Source organism: Vanessa atalanta, chromosome 24 (genome assembly GCF_905147765.1).
Source record: "Vanessa atalanta chromosome 24, ilVanAtal1.2, whole genome shotgun sequence".
Taxonomy (NCBI): Eukaryota; Metazoa; Arthropoda; class Insecta; order Lepidoptera; family Nymphalidae; genus Vanessa; species Vanessa atalanta.
The window spans coordinates 1,758,417-1,781,655 of record NC_061894.1 but is presented as its reverse complement, the minus strand read 5'-3'; the positions used below and the strand labels follow the sequence as shown (position 1 = coordinate 1,781,655).

At 31.2% G+C, this 23,239-nt stretch overlaps 1 protein-coding gene across 2 annotated transcripts in view; it reads left to right on the top strand.

Annotated features, from left to right (window-relative positions):
• The first annotated feature begins 329 nt into the window (after positions 1-329).
• Positions 330-23,239, top strand: part of LOC125073337 (orexin/Hypocretin receptor type 1-like) — a 147,698-nt gene continuing 124,788 nt past the window's right edge. For both annotated transcript variants that reach the window (XM_047684125.1, XM_047684124.1), the window contains exon 1: positions 330-575. The gene's annotated coding sequence lies outside the window, so the exon portion shown is untranslated. The remainder of the gene's footprint in view (positions 576-23,239) is intronic.

The following is a 23,239-nucleotide window of genomic DNA, read 5'->3' as shown; positions in this document are numbered from 1 at the left end:
CCTATGTCACTGACCGTCTAAATAGAAGAAAATAATTTACAAATAATAAAGGCAGTTAAGAAAAAATATTTTTAGTTTTGACACATTTAAATGTAGAGTGAGTAGAGAAATACTTAATAATTTATTTACTTAAAAAAAAAACAAACAGATTATATTATTTTAATTTATCACGTATTGAAAATATTTTAAAGAAAATAGTATTACAATCTATTTTAAATATTCAAATATTCGTTGGTATAGTACGATATACCGCTCCTATTTAATCTGTGGCAGCGTATTTCTGTCATGGCCGAGCGCGGGAAATCAGTTGTACACCGCTTACGCCTCGCAGTGCATGCCTGATATCGTAGAACGTTCGCTTACATATTCGAACGCCGGAAAAGTTTAAAAATTAAAAAAAAAAAACAACAAAAGTAATGTAGTGGTTATTTTTTTTAGTGCAAGATCGAAATATGTAGGACCTATTTTTACTGTGAAAGTTGTCGAAAAAGTTTTAATTGTGGGTTATATAAAAAAATAATTTTGTTAATTTTGTATTAGTGAATATTTTTGATCTTATGCCAGCTTCGGGAAACGTAAGTAATTGCCATGTATGTCATGTATTGTACATTGTATTATTTTAATACATTATTATGTTACATAAATTATTGGTTATTTTTTAATTTCAATCAAATTTTTATTTACTTTGTCTTTCTCGTGGAAACAAGTACATTAATTATATTGTCTGTAGTTTAAACCTTTTAAATTAATAATTAATTTTAAATAATTTATATATTATAATAATGTGATAAAATCAATAATTTTACTATAAAGTTTTTATTAAAAACCGTTATAAAAATAAATACATAAATTTATAAAACGTGTAAATGTCTTAAAAGAAAATTATCAATAAGCGTTTAAGCTACTTTTTTGATTGTATTTTATAATCGACGTTAACTTTCCCTTAATATTCGTTATGAACTCATATTGTTCTGTTGTTTCATAGAAATATGTATGTAGTGGAAGAAGAAAAAATATTTCAAAAGAGATATTTTTGTATATTTTTATTTTACCAATAATAAAATAACCTTTTCAAAAAATATTTTATGATTGTTTAATTATTTTTTGTTTTTGAGAAATTACACTTAAAACGGATGATAAACGATAATTTTTATACAATTTGTTTTGAAATTAAGGCTGTTTGATAGAAATAATTTTAAAGAAAAAAAAAAGAAGAAACATTGAAATAAAAGAAAAAGAATTAAACAGATTCTATTTTTAAATCTTCACTTACCTTTTAATTAAACTTTTCCTGTCTACCATAATACTCGTTTAAATATTTGTGTAGTTATTTTTTTTTAATTTTAAATATATAATATAAATTTGTACATATTAATAAACCAATAAAATTAAAATAAAATACTATATTTATGTACTAAAGTCATAGTTGTGTTGAATTATGCTACATAATATTTTCAAAAAGCAACGATTTTACAAAATATTATATTTAGCTTTCAGCCTGGACTAAGCCTGAGTAATTTATCCAGGGATATAAAACGATTACGCCTGGACATAACCATAGACAAATATATCGAACAGTATCGTATCGCTCGTTCAATAAAAAATATTCTATATTTAAAAATAATATGTTTTTTCAAAATCCATCCACGAAAAAGACAAATTCAAAACGATACAATAAATTTATGACAAATCAAAACGCTTTTTAATTAATCACACATTTCAATTCTATAAAATATTCATTATTTAATAAACCCCGTATTTTTATATGATTATTATAGATATTTTTTTAAACGGCATAGTTGATATAATATTTTTAAATATTAATCATTTATAAAAAAGTTTAATGATGTAAATGTAGTTATAAAATTATAGCCGTCTCTTTTATCTTTAATATAACAAAATGTCACTAATAATGTCGTCTCAGGTTTTAATCGGATCGTCTTGACAGTTGACTTCGTATTTAATTATATTATTAATAATAACTCGAGTTGAGTAACTACTTAGCAAAAACGGAAGCTCTAGCTTAAAGTAAATTTAATACGTCATAATTGTTTGTTTTTTATTGTTATTGGATTACCTTGGCGGTACAGCCGGCTCGTATTCCGTGACGGCAACCGGCATATCGTTTACATATGTAGTCATGAGCAAGACTTCCACCACCGTTCTGTATGTGTGGCGCATATTCTATATAATAATAATAAATATATATATATATATATATTATAGTTTCGCGTTTGGACTCCACTTCCACTTACTATCGGGTGGAGTGGAGTCATATGTCTGCCCGGACATAAAAAAAAAATTGATATATATATATAAAAAAGGGGTACACAATCATGTTAACGTATAAGATAGAACAATAAAAAGACCAGATGGCTTAGTGGAAAAAACACGTGGATCGTAAACGAATATCACGAGCTATTATCCGATCAAGCACCAACGAGTTTTGACGTTAACTTAATTAATTTCCGTTTATAATTTGTTTAATCCCGTGTTTCATGCGTATCTATCAAACATTTGCTTCAGAGATTAGATTTTTTTTTATTGATTTTATTATGATTATTAAAATTTGGGCAAGTTGGATTAAGAATAAGACCTCTTTAATAATGTTTGTTATGGATTGCAGCGTCTCAGTACCGCGCGCTTATAAATGTGTCTACCACAAAATATATAAACACTATGTTGATATTTTTCGATTGGCATAAGATACACATGAGTCGATATCACCCACTGGCTAGAAAACGAGATTACGGATTCTAATTTGCCAAGCAACTGCGTGTTTTCTTTGCCTTATTTGTGTTTATAGCTGAGTTCGTTCTCGAAGGAAAACGTCGAAAGGAAACCTGCTTTTGTCACTAGAAGAGGCTTTGCGTCCTTGCGAAACTTAAATAATTTTTGAAGTATTGGCACATAAAACCCTTTTAAATGTCATTACAAGTACCTACTTCACAAAGAAACTTCTAGAATAAAGTTTAATCTCTTAAATGAATTAAATAATATAAAGATATGTATACACTTTAAAATAATAAAACCGAACTAAGCGAGTAGACACAATACGCTAAGCGAATTATCCCAGTCCTTTAAATAATTTAACTATTTTGCTCCAAGCAAGACAGGAATCGTTAAAAGAATTTAAATATATAACGAAACGTTTTTCTTTAGCTACTTAATTTTTTATATATTTAATTTGAAAATGGAAATGATTATTTAATTAGTAATGGAGGTCGATGTAAGCGTTAATTTTGATAATTACCTACTTAATTATGGTTATATTTAATTTAATTAAAATAAATAATTAATACTTGTGTATTTTAAAAACTACCGCGAAGCAGCAAGACTTGCTGTTGTTGTGTTCTTGTTTGAAAGGTGGTCTTAGCTTCCAAGGTTGGTGGCGCATTGGCGATGTAAGGAATGGTTAATATTTCTTACAGTGCCAAGGTCTATGGGCAGTGGTGACTACTTACCATTAAGTGGTATATACAGAACTGTGCAGATTTGTGTCCGTGCCATTTTCCGAGATTCAAGTTAAATATGAATATAATTCTAATACAATATATATCGATACACATTAGTATATCTACATACAATTATATACTAATATGTTATTTTTATTCTTACATAATATAAAATTTATTAATCTACACATATAATAAAATTGGAGTGTCTGTTTGTTATATTAAAATAACCGCTTTTTACTAAATGCATATGAATGTATACACGGTACATACACCCAAAACACCATTTTTTTTTAATTTTTGATTGTCTGCCTGTTTGTTTCGACTAATCTCTGGAACGGCTGGACGATCGATTTTGACTGGACTTTAACTGGCAGATAGCTGATGTACCAAGGAGTAACTTAGATTACTTTTATTTTAGAATTATAAATAAAATAGAAATAAAGTCACGCTGCAATGTCCAAATAACTTAAATTCAAACGCACGCGAAATCGCGGAAATATTTTTTATCGTAACCCACCGCTAGATGGCGTTACATCACATCACTTACTATAATGTCACGAGATTTGATTGATACACAATCATGTCACGTCAGTTTACTGGTTCTACTAGAATATTATATTTAAACTTTGTCTATAGACGACAAACCGCTAACAGATCTAACTTTATATATCGTTAATTGAAATTGTTCCAAGTTATCGTCCAACAGTACAATGGCTAACTCAGTAGTTCCAAGTTAATCATAACTTCAGATATACAAAACGTACAATTGATCCCCCAATCCAATTCAATTCGATCACAACAAACAATCCAGCTTGAATTTGTGTGACCTCAATTGCATCCCGTCTAAATGGAATTAGTTTTTCTGGGTTTATAGATATGTGATATTTTATATATAAAATAGGTAAAAAGGTATGAATATATAAAAGATGGAAACGAACTTAGATATCAGTGACGTTAGAAAAGTTAAACGTTCCTTACATCGCCAATGAGTTGATTCACTTACCCTTCCAACTGGAACGTAGCAATTCTACGTATTGCAGCTTGGTGAATATATGATGGGTGTGTAGTACCAATAAACCCAACAGGCTTTCGAATTTCGAACCCCACCCCCAACTGTATTTTTAAGAAATACATGTGGAACTGTTACTGGTTGAAATTTTTTGATTTGAATTCAATAACTCATTAAAACTCAATCAAAGTTTGTCTCGAAAAATAAAAAGCTAATTACTGACGGATTCCTTACTTTTGCTTAGAGAAGAGGATTAATAGCGAATATCAAATGACAATTAATATTATTTTGCTATTTTGATATCTTAATTCAAAATCAACTCTTTATCATTTGTTGTTTTGATATTACATTTAAATATTCATTAGTTACACTAAGGAGATTCAATTTGACATCTAAAAATAGCGATCAATAAAGGAGTTGTCTTGATTGTGTGTAAACTGACCGAATACCATCCAGACTTCATGGCAATAAAATGACTAACTCCAAGACCATAAAGAACACGTCGTCATTGAACTTGATGCAAACCTTTTTATATTTTTTCAAACGAATTTGAATCCAAAATAAAACATGCTTACATTACTTTATTTTTGTAAAAATCATGGCGACAAATGTAACCTTACATGAGCTACTCATAATTTTTATATTCATAAATATTTCAATAACATTAAACACCTTATTTTTTGTTTTCTTATATCATAAAAAAAGTCGTTAAATATATGTTAAGGTTAATCTTCATCGTGCCGTTAATCTTCGAGAACAAAGAAAGATTCTGAAATGTGATAACCCATCCCGTATCAAACTTATCAAGACGTAACGATTTTATGTCGAATAAAAATAATGAAATGCTTATAACGGTATTAAAGACAAGAAACCACATACTCTTAATAACACTTATTACCTTTTAAGCTGGAACGCAACAATACTAAGTATTAGGTACTGGTACTTAATCGATTTTTAAGACTTAAATTTATTCATCGGAAAAGTTTAAATTAAAAGATGAGGTTATTATTTTTAATAATCAACATTTCTTTAGATTTATTACGTGTAATATTTTGTACGTAGGTGCTCGACTGTATTTTAAAACATCTTGAGCAAAATCTATAAGATACGGATAAATTTACCACCATGCAGCATAGCGGCGTAGTGGAATGAACTCACAGTATTTTCTTAACAAGAGAAACATTGGTTCGCTCATAACATTTTACAGTTACGAGCTGTTACTGCAACGTACATTACTTTAGTTATAAATATACTTTTATATTAGTTATTACTTATAACTTATACAAGCACAATCATATATATGCAAGAATAACGATACAAAATATATTAAAGTTATAAGCGTGAAGTTGAATGTGAAAAATCTTACAGCAAAAATTCGACACTTCATCTTACGTTTTTTTTTAAACATTAAATCATCCATACAGACCCAAATCGTAACATTTTACTACTAAAAGCATTCTCACTTTAGAACTTCAGTATAAAACAACCATTGCATTTTTATTGTACATAAATACAGCGTAAGCCATGCTACGACGTAGCAGCGTAGCGACCGAAGGCCCTGGTTCTACGAAATATAGTGTCAAGTTTCTGTTAAATATTTTTATAGGAAAAATGTGAAACCTCTATTACTTATTTCGTTAAGTATGTGAGGTCAAGAATTTCGCCGTTGAATGAAAGTATCGTAATGAAGATAAACGACCGTTTTTTACCAACTAGGTCAATATGGAATTTGTATGAGGGATCCGTTATGATTTAGCTCTATATATGACAATGTACCTATATTATATTCGAAAAAATATTTGATAAGAAAGGAATAAAATAAAATAAGATATTATAAGAAAAATAATTGACGTAGTATATAATTTTATTGAGAGTCGTTAGGCAGATTGGCAAATGGACCATTTGATGTTTGGTGGTGAACACCAACCATAAGATAGATCATTCCCCAACCATGGATGCTAAGATCTCACGTCCCTTGTGTCTGTAGTTACACTTTCTCACTCACTCTTCAAACCAGAACATAATAATACTAAGTCTTGTTGTTCGATATAATATGTGATGGTTGACACCTACTTAGGCAACCACAAACCCTATCACAAAGTTAATTACAACAATTTTTTTGAAATTGAAATATTGGACAGCATCACATACATTACTCTGATCCCAATGTAAGTAGCTAAAGCACTTGTGTTATGGAAAATCAGAAGTAACGACGGTACCACATGCACCCAGACCCAAGACAACATAGAAAACTATTACATTTTTTTCTACATCGACTCGGCCGGGAATCGAACCCGGGAACTTGGTACAGCGATGAAACCAGGTGTACACACTACTCGACCAAGGAGGTCGTCAATTAATTTGGATAAATGGTATATATAACATAATACTGAGTCCGAGAGGGTACATTAATGCGGTTCTTCTAACCTCGCTTAGCAAATTGTGTTATCAACATTTTGGAGGATGATTTATTAAATATGACTATGGAGATAAATATCTTACCTCTTGCCGTATTCTCTCAAGAGACCAATTAAAAGTTGATATTCGACAGCTTATTATTATACTCAATTGAACAATACACTGCCTATATTATACTATGGAAGGTTTTATGAATACTTCTTAAAAGAGGATTATTATAGAGTCGAATCAAAATTAATTTTATTATGCTTGAAACTTATTTTAAGCGTGATTGGTAGATTGCGCGATCGACTGAAATCTATACTTAATATTATAAAAGTGAAATTAACTCTGTCTGTCTGTCTGTCGCTCATTCACTGTCAAACCAATTAACCGAATTTGATGGAATTTGGTATGAAGCAAACTTGAACTCCAAGGAAGGACATAGACTACTTTTTTACCTAATACATGATAACCAAGCACTAAACCGCGAGCGCAGCCGCTGGCGACAACTAGTAAATTATAAATTTAATAATGAGATTATGATGATAATTGCTGATGTCGTAGCTGATGATAATTGATGATGGTATGGTATACAATGAATGTACATACATATTTAATGAGTTCCTTATTAGATTATTAATTCAAGTCAGAAGGCCAATGATAGCATATGTACGAATTGGTAGTATTATGCAAGCCCCTGTGCTTTGCACCCTATTATGTTCGTATGAACGAAGAAAACACAGGAGTTTGTCATTAACCATGTAATTCCGTCTATAGCTTCATTTTGTCACACACTATTTTTTACACACCCACTTATGTTACTTTATTATTTAACAAAGTAAAAAAGTACCCTACATTTTTAATCATAACATTGTACATAACACACCCATTAGATATTCTACCGTCAAACAACAATACTTAGTAGAGTTGTGTTCCGGCATGAAGTGAGCCAGTGTTACTGCAGGCACAAAGGACATAACATCTTAGCTTCCAAATTTGGAAGCACATTGGTGTTGTGTAGGAAATGATTATTATTTCTTACAGTGCCAATGTCTGAGGTGAGGTGGAACATATGCTCATCCGACAATCTACACCATAGAAAAAAATATAGTCAATTTTCCTGTTCGCCTACTAAACCTACCTATTACATTAAAAAAAACATATATATGAACAAATTTGGCAAAAGACTACTGAGATTTTTATTTCTACGTTCATGTGACGTTTTATCATTGCTGACGATGGAAAATGTTCTGAAGAAATTCGCATTCATCTTTCAAACGGCAACAAATTCAAACACGTTCAACAGCGTGTTGGCAAAAATCCTTTTTTCTGAACTGTGTTAGATCTGTTGCAGTACGTTTATTTTATTTACCATTATAGTAGAATATACTATTGTATATTTATGCTGTCGTGTCCACAATCCAATACCATTGCTTATGTGTATATGTCTCGAATCATCGACGATCAAGCCCTTTCTGATCTGCTCGATCCTTTGGCTCTGCGTAGAGATGTTGGATCACTTTGCATCTTCTACCGAATTTTCCACGGGGAATGTTCCGAGGAATTGTTTGGATTAATCCCGGTAGCTGAATTTCACCTTCGAACATCTCGTCAAAATTCTAAATTTCACCCGCACCACCTAGATGTCCGAAAATCCACAACAGTGCGATTTTTAAGACATTTTTTGCCTCGCACAACCACTCTGTGAACCAGCTTTCGCCGGCGGTTTTTCCGAACCGATACGACTTGGGAACCTTCAAAAGAGCGTACACCCTACTAAAAGACCGGCAACGCACCTGCAACCCCCCTGGTGTTGCAGATGTCCATGGACGGTGGTAATCACTTTCCATCAGGTGAGCCTTCTGTTCGTTTGCCCCTATAACATAAAAAAAAATTATATACTTTTTGGTATACATACTTATATAATATGTTTTGTATTAACAAAACTCTTTCCATATTTTACTTCAAGATGATTAATCGTTTTTTTTTTTTAATAATAAATTATTGCAGTCAATATAAATTTTGATGTTTCATCGTACATAAGTGATGTCAGACAATTAAAAAAAAAATGTATTTATTTATGACAACAGCTGTAACGATATAAAGTACATAAATGTCATTATTTGGTCTATAGTAATATTATTCTTAAGTTGACATATATTTTTTAACATATTATATATTTGAGTTATACTTCACTTAAACCGATAATCAAGTTCAAATTGAAACAGAACGTAAGCAAGAAACCGATAAAACTATAGAGAATTAGATACAGTCGAGTGATAGTGATAAGAAAAGTCATTCCGTATTTATCGACGAAGACTCGTGACTCGTGAGAATAAAGAAATTTTAATTCAATCATTATGTATTTTTTTTAATTGCGGTTATATAGAAAATACTATCATGTTTCTATTAACAAATCCATTGGACTAATGATGTTGGTTGTTGTTTAAATTTAATTTTATTAGAACTCATTTAAACCGGTGATTGCAACCGGGTTCAAACCCAGGCAAGCACCACCGAATTTTCATGTGCTTAATTTGTGTTTATAATTCATCTCGGCGGTGAAGGAAATTTAGTCTAATTTCAACGAAATTCTGCCACATGTGTATTCACCAACCCGCATTGAAGCAGCGTGGTGGAATATGCTCCAAACTTTCTCCTCAATAGGAGAGGAGGCATTAGCCCAGCATTGGGAAATTTACAGGCTGTTAATGTAATGTAATGGTAAAACCAACGCAGATTTTTAAAATTTCCCTTAGATCTGGTTGTCTGGAAGAGATGCCTTATTAGCCCTTTGTACAACACATACATTTGTTATTTTTTGCTTATATTATATATATATAACATAAATTACATTAGTAATAATATTTTTAGTCTATGCGCCATTAACCTACTCCTCCTTCTAAATCATGTACTCTTATCACGACACTCTGGTCGTTATTGTGACGGTATTTTAATGTGGCTCTTACGATCTTAACGGAGTTAGCATGTTAGATAATGTTTATTATTTTGTAGTTAATGCTGTAAGTGTATGCTGCTCTTACTTCTTGACTAGATTGAAAACATTAGACGGTACTGCAATTTGTATTAAGAACCAAGCCCATATCAAAGCAATTATGTTCTACCATCCCGCACCTTCATGCTTATTTATAATAGAAAGACTCAAAGCTGATATGTTCACATACTTATTCAACTACGTTCCTATATGTTACAAAAGCCAAAGAATTAATGTTAATGGTATAAATATGGACGTTCGACATGGTCAGTGTGCACGTGCGCCACAGTCGAACGTTCAATTGAATAAATTGCACGTTTATTTACCTATATATATTAGCTGTGATTAAAAAATAAAAAATACAGTATTGCTGATTTAAATAATCAATAGAAAGTATGTATTTTTGAATGAAAGTTCTTATGTGTGTGATGGATAGATATATTTTTATTAATATTATCACAATGAGACAGAGAAATAGTCTGTGTTTTTGTTCATTTCGGTCATACTGCCTTACTTAAATATAGCAATTATTTACTCTGTGGTAGGGCTTTGTGCAAGCCCGACTGGGTAGATTAGGTTACCCCATTCCGCACATATTCCATCTCCAAACAGCGAGTATTATTATATTCCGGTTAGGTCGAATGCCGTTCCAGACGGGCACAAAACCCCCACCATCAATTTAATTAATAAATATTGTTAAAAAGGTTTCGCCTGCTTTTAAGCGTGGATCGTATGTTTTTGTTATAATATATTTAACAAATACTTATTGTATAATGCCAATTTGAATAAATAAAATCTCATTCTTTCATAATTAAATAAAACCGGCCAAATGCGAGTCGGACTAGCGCAAGAAGGATTCCGTACCATTATCTATAAAAACGGCAAAAAAAATCATATCTGTTGTATGGCTCCCATAAATATTTCTTTTATTCTGTTTTTTTTTTTACTATTTGTTGTTATGGTGGCAAAAGATATACATCATGTGATCGAAAATTTCAACTATCATGGTTTATGAGATACAGCCTGGGACATAGGGGTTTTACCCTCTGTGTAGGGAGCCTTAAAATTATGTGTAGGATACCCCACCCGGTTGGAACGAAGACTATTTCGCTATATACATGTATTATATAATAAGAGATACAATTAAATAAATTAATAACATTTGAGAATAATTTAATGCCAAGAAATGAAATTTTAAAAATCGAACAAAAAAATTAATTTCAAATATTTTATACAAAATCGTATATTATACAAAGATACAGAGAGAAAGAGTGTGTGAGTGAGTGTGCCCTTACGCGACGATTTCTATCACATCACTCAACTGTAAGCCGCGTATAAGAACATCGTTCCAATAACTAAAAACGTAAAAAGTACATTTCTTTGGGAACTAGAAAAATAATCTTCATTTTGTTTTGATTTCATTAATATTATGATATCTTATTTTGTATTATTTTAAGCCTATTCGATTTAATCAAACTTCAAACATTACGGACCGACATTGCCGGGGTTTTAAATGATATCAAAGGTCAAAATCGATTTTATAGTAGAGCGCCAGCCTTACACTCGACTGTAAGGCTAGCGCTCTACTATACTATGAAGCAATTACATACTATATCGCACTGAGTATGTAATGTTATGCAAACAGTAATAATGCTAATATTATAATGAAATTTAGTTTAATGGCTTATTATTTTAATTCCGCGCTTCTAAATTGAAACCTCGTGTCGAGACAATAAAAAGTTATTGAGGCCTTTTGTTGCAAAATTTACAGTAATAGTCCGGGGTCAGGAAGTTTGTAGTGGTTGCCTGGACTCTTCCGATCGAGTCGGATATGCCATCCAAATTGATAATGAGAATGGGGAATTAGGCAGTGTACATGTGTTTGCGCACATACTTGTGTAATTTATTATATTATAAAATTACTGCTGATTTGTTTCCCTTGAACCACCCGGTTAACAAAACCGCAATTTACGAAAATAAAAGGATTAACCCTACGACTTTCTGATTTAATGCTAAATATTATGGTAATTACAGAGTTATTAAGGTTTAATTTTATGGTTTATGTTAAGGATTTTTTATTATTTAAATGTTTAATACCAAATGTGTTTTTGTTTTTTTTTAATTTAATGTAGTTTTTCTATTATAATTTATTTCTTGTTCGTACAAAACCCGTCTTCATTTTATTTTATAGTTATAATATAATAAACTAAAGTAAAACTTATTACTCTATCGCATAACTTATTAACCGCACCGCTTCATCAATGAAACACCAACCTAAATTTCTATTCGATTAAGGCCGTGTTTCATTGTAAAAACCATAAAAAAATGCATAGTGATCTTCGTTTAATCTTCTATTAAATAACTTATATATTTTGTATATTAGTAAATTACATATTACACACTTTTAGCTTTATCAATGACGTCAAATACTTTATTTAATATTTTGACAATTCAAGGTTCCTTATTCGAAAATGTAAAACTTAAGGGCTAATTTTATTGTTTGTCTGTGATGTATATTTTTCCGGATATATTAAGTTTAATTGAAGTTTCCAACTCAGTGTATGAAGGAGTGGCTTAACGCATTATTGTAATTCTAAGGTCATGTTTCTAGAATGGAATAGGCTACTAGTGAAATGAAGTATAATAATAGATATTTATGTATAAAAATTACAATATTATATACTAACAAAACTATTTGTCTCGATCGATTGTAAAACTATTGAACCTAGAAAAGTAAAATTTGGAATATGGGTTTATTTCATAGTGACAATTTATCTAATGGATTGGAGATTTTGGGGGGGAAATAGGGGTTACTTTGTACACATTTTACCCTTACGAAGTTGAGACAAGTAACTTTAATTAAATTTAATATGGATCGTTTCAGTCTATGGTAATTAACGTATTGAACGCTTTTGAAAATGTCTAATCGAGGAAAACTAACTTCAGATAATGAATACATTTTAGTATTACCAAAATGCTCATGAATATGTATTAATGATCAATCATGTTAGTTTCTTGCCGGTTCTTCTCGGTAGAATCTACATTCCGAACCGGTGGTAGCTTTACTTTAAATAGTTTGTTAAATGAAGATTCAAAAGTGCTTGTGAAAGCCTACTCGAACTCAAACTCAAACTCAAATTCCTTTATTCAATATAGAAGTATTACACTTTCTTATTGATTGTCAAGTTAAACACTACCACCGGTTCGGAAAAAGGAAACACCCTGACCTGAGAAGAACAAAGTATATTTTTCGAATAAAGTATATTTTAATTTTGATTTTTGATTCTCAATTTGTTTTGTAATAAAAATTACACTATTTTTTAAATAAAAAAAAAAACACGGTTTAAATGCGGCCAATTGAACTTTATCGTTCTGGGTATTTTAATCTTTGATTTTTATCGTCGTAAGAAGACATCTATGTCCACCAATTGAATTAAATAATTAATAAACTTTATTATGACACCATAATAACGATATTCGTAATTTTAATATAAATGAAAATTTCTGTTTGTAACGAGATTCTCAGATTTATATGAATAATTTTAATAACAGTTTTTTTCGCTCGCTTATTACAAATGTAGTAGGCAACAATGGTCCGTATTTTTCTACCATACAAACGTCAAACATTAACAGGACTGGCAACCTTTGTCCAGTGGTGGAATATTTACGAGTTGTTGCTGACTGTACTGATTAGTATTCTTTAACGTATGTACAGTTCTGCACCATCTAATAATTAATCATTTGTGTACAACAGAATGGAATGTTAATTAATTTACTTGGTGGTAGGACTACCACCTACCACCAAGATTCTACCACCAAACAACAGTACTCAGTATTGTTGTGTTCCGGTTTAAAGGGAGAGTGAGCCAGTGTAACTACAGGCACAAGGTACTTAACATCTTAGTTATCAAGGTTAGTGGCGCATGTAAGGAATGGTTATTATTTCTTGCAGCGCCGTTATCTATGGACGGTTGTGACTTACCATCACGTGGCCCATATACTCGTCCGTCAAAACCATAAAAAAAGAATGTATTCCCAATACTACGCATCACACACAAAAACACACACACACACATATATAGAATATTCACTCATGTTTTTATTTGATTGGATAGGTGAAAAATTGATGCTTGTATAATTTATTATGTTATGTAAATAAACTTTATTCAATTTTATTTATAAGGTAAATAAAGTCAACGTTTATTTTAAATACTTAATTAAGACGTTTTAACGTTTGGAAATATATTGTATTATTTGAAATATATTGAACAAAGAAAACAGAGATTGTTTTAATAATAGAATTTAATTGACCTATTTTTGTTTGCGTTTTATTAAAATATTTTATTCAATTAGGTACATTAAAAGTGTTTAGTGGACGTTTTCGTGCGCCCTATCATTATTATACGCTCTTACAGAAAATATTTATAATTTTTAATTAAAGCACTCGAGAAACTGCTAGTTCTAAAGAATTATTTTAATTTAAAATTAAAATAAGAAAATTCTGTCTCAAAAAATAAAACTTACTTTAACAGAGTCTTGAAATTTATTTTTAACCAAATTTTGTCGGTGGCTTTGTCCGCTTTTTTAGGGTGGTCATAGTATTTAGGTATAAAAAAAAATAATAATTCGTTATAAGTCGCTGTACTTTTCGGATTGCTTCAATAATGATAATTATTTATGATATTTATAAATTATATAAATCTAATGGTAACGAGTTTCGCAAAGGAGTTTCTTAAATTTAGACTCCTTTAGGGGTTAAATATAGAATGAAAGTTTGTATAGAAATTTGTCATTTCTGAATATAAATATAGCAAACGGTATTTGGGCTTCAATTATTCTGTTAAAGAAAGCTGTTACAGTTATTTTGAAAATTCATCCTTTAAGGGGATAAAATTGGGTATGAAAATTACCAAAACATTAATTTTTTTCCGATTCTAAAAAAATAACAAACTTTATCACATAAATCTATTCAATTATTGCTTAAATTACAGCTTTTATGTTCATTGCTTATATTTTAATCATAAACGATGTACTTTTAACAAATCTCGATTAGGTAACACAAACAAAGGAGGATTATTATGTAAACAATAATTTGACTGCAGGCTTTGATAATCTTGACTCGAAGGTGGATTCGGCGTTTTGGAACCTGCAATCTACATATAGCTAAACCTTGTTATTCTCCTTAACGAAGCATGTTAGAGCTCTGTCGGCACTATCTCAATCGTATAATTGGACTGAGACATAGTTGTCTCTACTCGCGAAATTCTGGTAATGCTCATTTTCGAAATAATATCAGTGGAATAAATTAAATTTAGATTGCTTTATATTAACAATAGCTTAGTGTTAATTCAGTAAAATATAAATACTCAAACCTTTACTATATAACACACATAACTATTTTAGAAGTAAAGCTACCGGTTCGGAATGTAGAATCTAACGAGAAATAACCGGTATGAAACTACTTAGTTACTCTTTTTGAACATTTTGAAATAAGAAGTTATGTTAGTTAAAATTATGTATAATAAATCCTGCCTGAGAGTCAACAAATATAAGCTGATTTTTTATCATCTATTTATTTTGTGTTAAATAATATACTTTATTGTCTGGTATTAAAGTGTCCAAGTGTCCAAGATTTTGATGTTGACCTTGACAAGAATATTTTCGATATATTATAATATCTGTACTAATATTATATATAGGAAAGTAACTCGGTCTGAATTTCTGTTTGTCACACCAAACTATTAAATCGATGTTGATATTTGGTACAAAGCAAGTTTAAGCCACAAGGACGAACAGAGTCTACTTTTTCGCTTTTTGAGAGGGTAATGGTGTGTATAAAGGGTTGTATAAAAATTTCAAGCATTACAATTACACCATTAACATATTACAACATCAACACCCTTTAAGTTTGCCACTGCTGGGCTAAGGCCTATCCTTTTAAAGAGATGGCTTGGAGCATATTGGTGGTTGGTGGATACACATGTTGCAGAACTTCGTTGAAATTAGACACATGCAAGTTTACTCGCGATGTTTTCCTTCACCGCCGAACACGAGATGAATTATAAACACAAATTAAGCACATGAAAATTATATATTATGACGTGGTGGTGGTAGGGCTTTGTGCAAGCCCGTCTGGGTAGGTACCACCCACTCATCAGATATTGTTCCGTCAAATAACAGTACTCAGTATTGTTGTGTTCCGGTTTGAAAAGTGAGTGAGCCAGTGTACCTAACTACAGGCACAAGGGACATAGCATCATAATTTCCTAAATTCCCAAGGCCATAAATAAAAATCATAAAATGATTTTAAAAAGTTTGACAGCTAATTGAGCAACAAAATTTCATACTGACAATCGGTAATAAACTAGAAGAGTTTTTACAGTTTATAACGGCACATTTACAGGAACACAAACTGATATAGCGCTTTAAGTTTGTGTATATCACAAACTTCGGGCTCGCTTGCTTTGACTGGCGATGTCCCGCACAACTTAGTTGTCCGAAAATCCACAAAAGCGCGATTTTTAAGACGTTTTCTGCCTCGCAAAACCACTCTGTGGAACCAGCTTTCGCCGGCGGTTTTTCCGAACCGATACGACTTGGGAACCTTCAAGAAAAGAGCTTACTCCTTTCTGAAAGGCCGGCAACGCACCAGCAAGCCCTCCGGTGTTGCAGATGTCCATGGGCGGTGGTAGTCACTTTCCATCAGATGAGCCTCCTGCTCGTTTGCCACCTATAACATAAAAAAAAATCTAGCTTGTCTAAATCTGTAGGTTTTAACCCTGACCTTCTAGGTCAAAATCAAGACACACACTAACTGTAGATAGTAAAGGGCCGTTATTGGGTAAATTGACAATGCTAGTATGGACTGAATATACCAAACAAAAAAGGCATATCTACAAATGAGAAACGGCCAAGTGCGAGTTGAACTCGCGCACGAATGGTTCCGTACCATTATCTATAAAACTGCAGAAAAATCATGTCTTTCATAAGGGAGCCCCGTTAAATTTTATTCTGTTTTTTAGTATTTGTTGTTGTAGCGGCAACAGATGAACAGACAGACGGACATACAGCGGAGTCTTAGTCCATAGGATCCGTTTTACCCTTTGGCTACGGAACCGTAGAAAACAAGAATTAGATTTATCGAATTTGATTACTTAAACTGGGATAGTATGTTTTTTAAGCAAAGGTTTGTATGTTATATTCTGTACTAGCTACTGCTCGCGACTTCGTATGGCAACTTTCTTTTCTCTACCATCGTTCCATCTTTTAGGACTAGTTGAGTAATGTACATAAGTACAGATTAATATATATATATATATATATATATATATATATATAAATAGATAACTCGAATACTTTTTGAACATAAAAGATAGCCACTGAATATAATATTTTTGTTAAGTCCACTTCTATTTCTCGGGTTCAATGACCTTTTTTCAATCAGCAAATGTATCCCAACACTTTCGCAATAATTGATTACATCCAACAAAGAGATGACAAAAGTATTCATTTAAAAAATGTTTTTTAAAAGGCTACAAATTCACTTACTGAGAAATCATGTTACGCCTTTTATAATACACACTCACACAAATTACATTTATTTTTGTGATGAAATTTTAAAGAGAACGACGTTCTGATGAAGCTCTAGAACATACACATTATTTTTGATAAGACTGATTTTTTAAAATTATAAGTCTAAGTCAAAATAATGCACTAAGTGTGCTCTTACAATATCAATTTATTTAATTTTTAGTGCACACTAATACTTCAACTAAATCTGGCATATGGATTAAAAGGTGCCAAAAACAAAATTTACCATAGACTTTAGAAGTATTTCTTGTTACTTATTTAATAATAGCTACAAAATAATTATCAAACATAACCAAATTCGGACAACAATATAAAACCTAGAAATGGGAATCGTTAGAATCTCTACTAATCCCCTTACTGACTACAGACTTGACAGACTATCCACACCGGTTTAGGAACCTAGAAACCACGCAACACAATAATATCACAGCTACACCTCCCGAGTTAATGAAAAAGTCATCGTAGAGTCCCATATAAAAAACAAGACAAACTGTGAAGTTATCTACTTCAAACGACTTGACATCTTCATCATGTAGTTTTCACGTCATTTTGTGCACACTCATATAAAAAAATCACTCTCATCATTTTTTTTATAACACACCAAAAGGTATAACTTCAAAAAGCCCCATGGAACATTAAAATGTGAAAACAAAGAAATAAATCAGATTATTACAAGTATTTTGACAGACTTATAATCATATTATGCAAAAGCATTTTAGATAGATGGACAGAGAGATATCCTTTTATTGTACTCCATGTTCATAAAAGAAATACATAATTTCTTATCGTAATACCCACGCTCGTACAGTAAAGCCTTATCGCTGAATAGCGATTTCTTCCAGAACTTAAGGTTAGAGATTTGCAAATAAAGAAATGGCTAGGTGGCGCATTTAAAATTACATTCATACTTACTGCTAATCCTTCATTTTAAATCTGGTAAACATTGTCTTTAATGACCATTATTTTCCTTTTTTTAATTGTTACGTTCATTTATTAAGTTATTCTAAATTTATTTTTTTAATACTGTTTACTCATTACTTAATATGCTTGAAGTAGTTCCCTTTATTTGAAGGAACTCATACACATGTGTGTATCATCCGTTGTAAATAAATAAATACACACACACAGATATAAGTACATTTAAACACACATGCAATATACATTCACATTGGATTATTTTATTCTTATTTAGCATCTAAATATACACAACACAATTATTTTATTCTTATATATTCAGTCATAAATGTTACCTTATAGCTTATTATATATCTTGTCCTATGAAGCTTATATATACAAACCATAACCATACGTTTTATGTATATATGTGAATTAATATGTGATCTGAACGATTTTGGCGACAAATCTATGGGATATCAGCCAACTACTAAAGACACAGTGCACAATTGTGTTTGCTGGAAAGAGTAAGGCGCATTATCAACTACTTTACATGCTTTCTGAGGCACGTGAGTGTGAGGTACTTCCAGAATTCGGGCTGTTACTGAGAATTTTCCAACAGTAAAAACCCAATAATTTTTTATTGGCGCAACCTGGGAATTGAACTCAAAACCTCGGGTCTAAGAAGGCAGTCGTATAAATTATCTAACATATAGAAACATCATCAATTAAAAGATATAAAAACTTTAATACCAACAGTTTGAAACGTGGATCCTGTTTACAAAGAATCATTTAGCCATTTTTAAATTTCTCCCAATATAAAAACTACCCAATAGGAAGGTAATAAGCATAAGGTATAAAGCATTTTCTAGGTATGTATATAAATAAAAGACTGGTTGAACCGATATGGCTTAGAAAAAAAAACATGCGAATTAAAAATTAAGGTCACAAAATGGAAACAAAAAACAACAATCCTATGTAAAAGTTATAAAAATCTTTATTGAATATAAAAGTGTGACTTTCTATTTATTGTTTGTCAAAAATCATTCACTAAGTTTTCGCGAGCCTGATTTATGCTTATAATCTATCAAATTTGGACTTTAAGTGAGAGGAATAGTGACTAATTTCTCTTGTAAGGGTAATTTCTATTGACACTAAACATCAGGCGACCCATCTAGCTGATAAAACCTTTGTCTAAACAACATGAAGAAGATTGATTCGTTCCCAACGATGACATTTGATCTTTACATCAATTTCAAATCTGACTTTAAATACGTAACCTATTTTATCTCTGTTCCTTGTTTTATTAACTGCTACCAGCCCCAACTTTGCTTTTGTGCAGTTTATTAATAAAGAAAATTATATGATACAAATATAATTTATACCATATAGCGCTAAGGTTGGCTCTTTCTAGCAATGAAAACATTTTTCGAATTACATACAAAAAAAATTACATCTTTATGATATTACTATAGAAAGGCAAAATTTCAATGACTCTTACAAACATTATTTAATTTTTAAATCGTTTTGTATATTTTGGTATTTATTATCTCCCTAATATTTTTATTATACCAAGTAAAATTGACACAAAACATTAAAAAAAGCGGTATACACTTTAAAAATACAATAACTTCATTTTATTCTTCATAAATCAATTACTATAAATAGATTAGCAAATAATACGATTTCATGGTGAGTTTCGAGTAAGGAAAGTCATTTACATAAACGGGAAAGAGAAATGAACCAAGTAAAGAACCCTGAGCGACCCCAATTTATTTAATTGCATCATACTCATATATATCCTAACCTTATAAAACAAAGTACGATCTGACAGTGATCATGTTATATTACTTAGGTAACAGATATATCCAATATAGGATCGACGAAATTTATGGTCGAATTAAAATTTCAATGAATAGAAATAGTCTGACGAATGGACTTAGCTCAGCTTTGCTTGCGGTTAAGAAAACAAGACAAGAAATTACAATTTATTTCAAAGGGCAATGTGTTATGGCATTTTTACTTTGAGATAATGCGGCTCCTATCGATACGACATTCGTTCTTTATCAGAAGGATTAAATTCGACTGTGGTCGAATAAGCAGTGGTATTGAACTTGATGGTAAGGCTGTGTACAAACCCGTCTCGGAAGGTCCAATCCACTCTTCATCTATTCAAACAGCAAGCTAATTAGTACTTAGTATTCTTGGGTTCTATTTGGAAGGAGCTAATGTAATTACAGTCACAAAGGACTACACGTCTTAGTTCTCAAGGTTAGTGGTGCCTTGGTGATGTAAGGAATGATTAATATTTCTAACCGCTCCAATGTCTATTGGTAACCGTGACCGCGTACCATTAAGGGACCGTCCACCTACAAATATTATAAAAAATAACATACTCTCGGTCCTCGGTATATACGTAAATCTAACATTGCCAAGCCAAGACAAAGTTTTACAACTCTCTCTCTCTCTCTCGGTCTCTCAACTGAAAAAAAAGCAATGTGTACGCTATTACAACATATTACCAGTAACTAATTAGACGATAGCCAATCTTATTACATATCAAAAAATTTTAAAACTATTAAATACCTTTATTTATTTATTTAAATACCTGATAAAATCGCTGCTCACCACTAAGTAAGTAATTCTTTAATGTTGAAGAAAAACAAAAGTAAAGTAACACTTAACGTCCTTTTGCTAAAAACATTCACCTCATTTATGAAGATAGATCGAAGCTCATTTCACCATGCAACTCCTTGCGACAAGACATGACCATGTGTGACCATGAAGCACGAGATAAATCGTAAATTAGTTCGGACATTAACGCACACTTTACTACCCCATCTATCTCAGCTCTTAAATCTATTCGCACACTACCGCATCGAATCGTGTAAATACCTTTTTTAGCCAAGGCAATATCCCAAGGGTTTATCTAGCGTGAAAATTGCATACAAATACCTCGTAAATAAGACATATGACGGTTTTACGGGTAGACATAAGCATAAATAAGCTGTTAGGATCCGTTCTAGTTATCGCTTTAATGTATCTATAAATATATATATATATATATATATATATATATATATATATATATAAATATATGAATAATGAGCGCAGTGAGTAAGAAAATATTTGTAAGTAGTAGATATACTTGGTTCGATACTAAAATAAATTCCAAATTACTTGGTTTTAATTGGTGGTAGTTCTTTGTGCATCAACGTCTGGGTATATATTCTACGTCAAACTGCAAGACTAGCCATCTAAATTAGCCAGTGAAATTACTGGCACTAGTGCCAATTTCTTAGAGTAATGGTAAACACTCTGGAGACCAATCTGCCAGTTCACCAAACGTGTATATAAAAAAAATACAGTGCTAATTATAAAAAGGTTTAACTGTCTGATTAAATTACATAGAATAACGAAAGAATAATTCAACCGAATTAAAAGTTGCAACCTTCGGCTTCCGTCAGCTTAGTTCATCGAACACCTCACACAATTTTTGTTTCAGGTACAACACTACTAATATGTGTTGTATAAATTATAAGGATATTTGATTTGTTTGACTATAACATTAAACGTACCAGAAATACAACTAAAAAATGGATGACAAAGGATAACTTAGAAGAAAAGTATACTTATCCCTTTCTAAAGACTAAGTAATATTCGAGTAGTCTTTAAAAAGCACTATTGCATCGTCATTTCACAGAATTGTATTAAATGTAAAGCTACAATCGTACGAATGAAGAATCTACCGTGAAGAACCGGCAAGAAATTCAATAGTTCTACTATTTTCTAACATTTGAAATACAAGTTCTAGGACAATGAATGTTTTTTTTTAACAAGCGATATGAATTTATAGATTTTAGTAAACGCGAGTCATAAAAAAATTATGAACATGTATAAGGTTTTACTCATTTCAATAAACGAGTTAAATAACTAACTAAAAAACTAATTTATGTATAATTTCTCTGGTTTTAAGTTCATTTTTTTTATTTCAATATATTAATAAAGCAACATAAATTTTAAATACAATTATCTTTATAATTTATCTTTCTATTATTATTATTATTATTTTCATAATGTGGTCCACTTCTTACCTGGTAGGAAGTGGATGAGAAGGGCCGAAGATCGGGCTCAGTGGCGCGCCTTGGGGGAGGCCTATGTCCAGCATTGGAATAATACAGGCTAATTACGATGAAGGTGTGTGGTCGATCTGAGTAATATACAGTTTATTAGTAATGCTGAAATTGTCTGTCAATTTGAATGCAATTTGAAATTTGAAAAAACGTGGTTATATCGGATATAAACAACATTGACCTCAATGTTCTTTAACATAAAAAAGGTGATTATTCTCAAAGTAATCGAACCCGAGCGATAATATCGTTCTTATAGAGTCAAATCAGTATCCTAATCTTGCCTACATGAATCTTTTTTAAGGAAGGTTTATAAATTGTACGCGAGATGAATCATAAACTTAAATTGAGCATGTAAACTCAGATACTTGATCAGAATTGAAACCACAATTTTCGGTTTAAATCTACATGATCTATCTTTTTAAATATCAATTTACTTAATGTTCTGTTTGAAACAAGAAGTCTTGAAAATTGTTATTGTGTGAATTCTAGGGAAGAGTGCTGATGTCTGAAATACTAATATTTTTTCATCTAGTTCAGACACAGATTAAATATTTAAATTTGATAGTTAAGTTTTATATTGTAACCGTTAAAAGTTGATGTATAATTTTTCTTGGGGCTCTGTGGAAAACCCGACTCAAAAAATATTCTTCCACCAAACAGCGGTACTAAGTGATGTTGTGTTCCGTTTTCTAGGGTGAGTGATAACATCTTAGTTGGCTAGGTTGGTGACGCATTCGCAATGAAAACGGTTAATATTTTT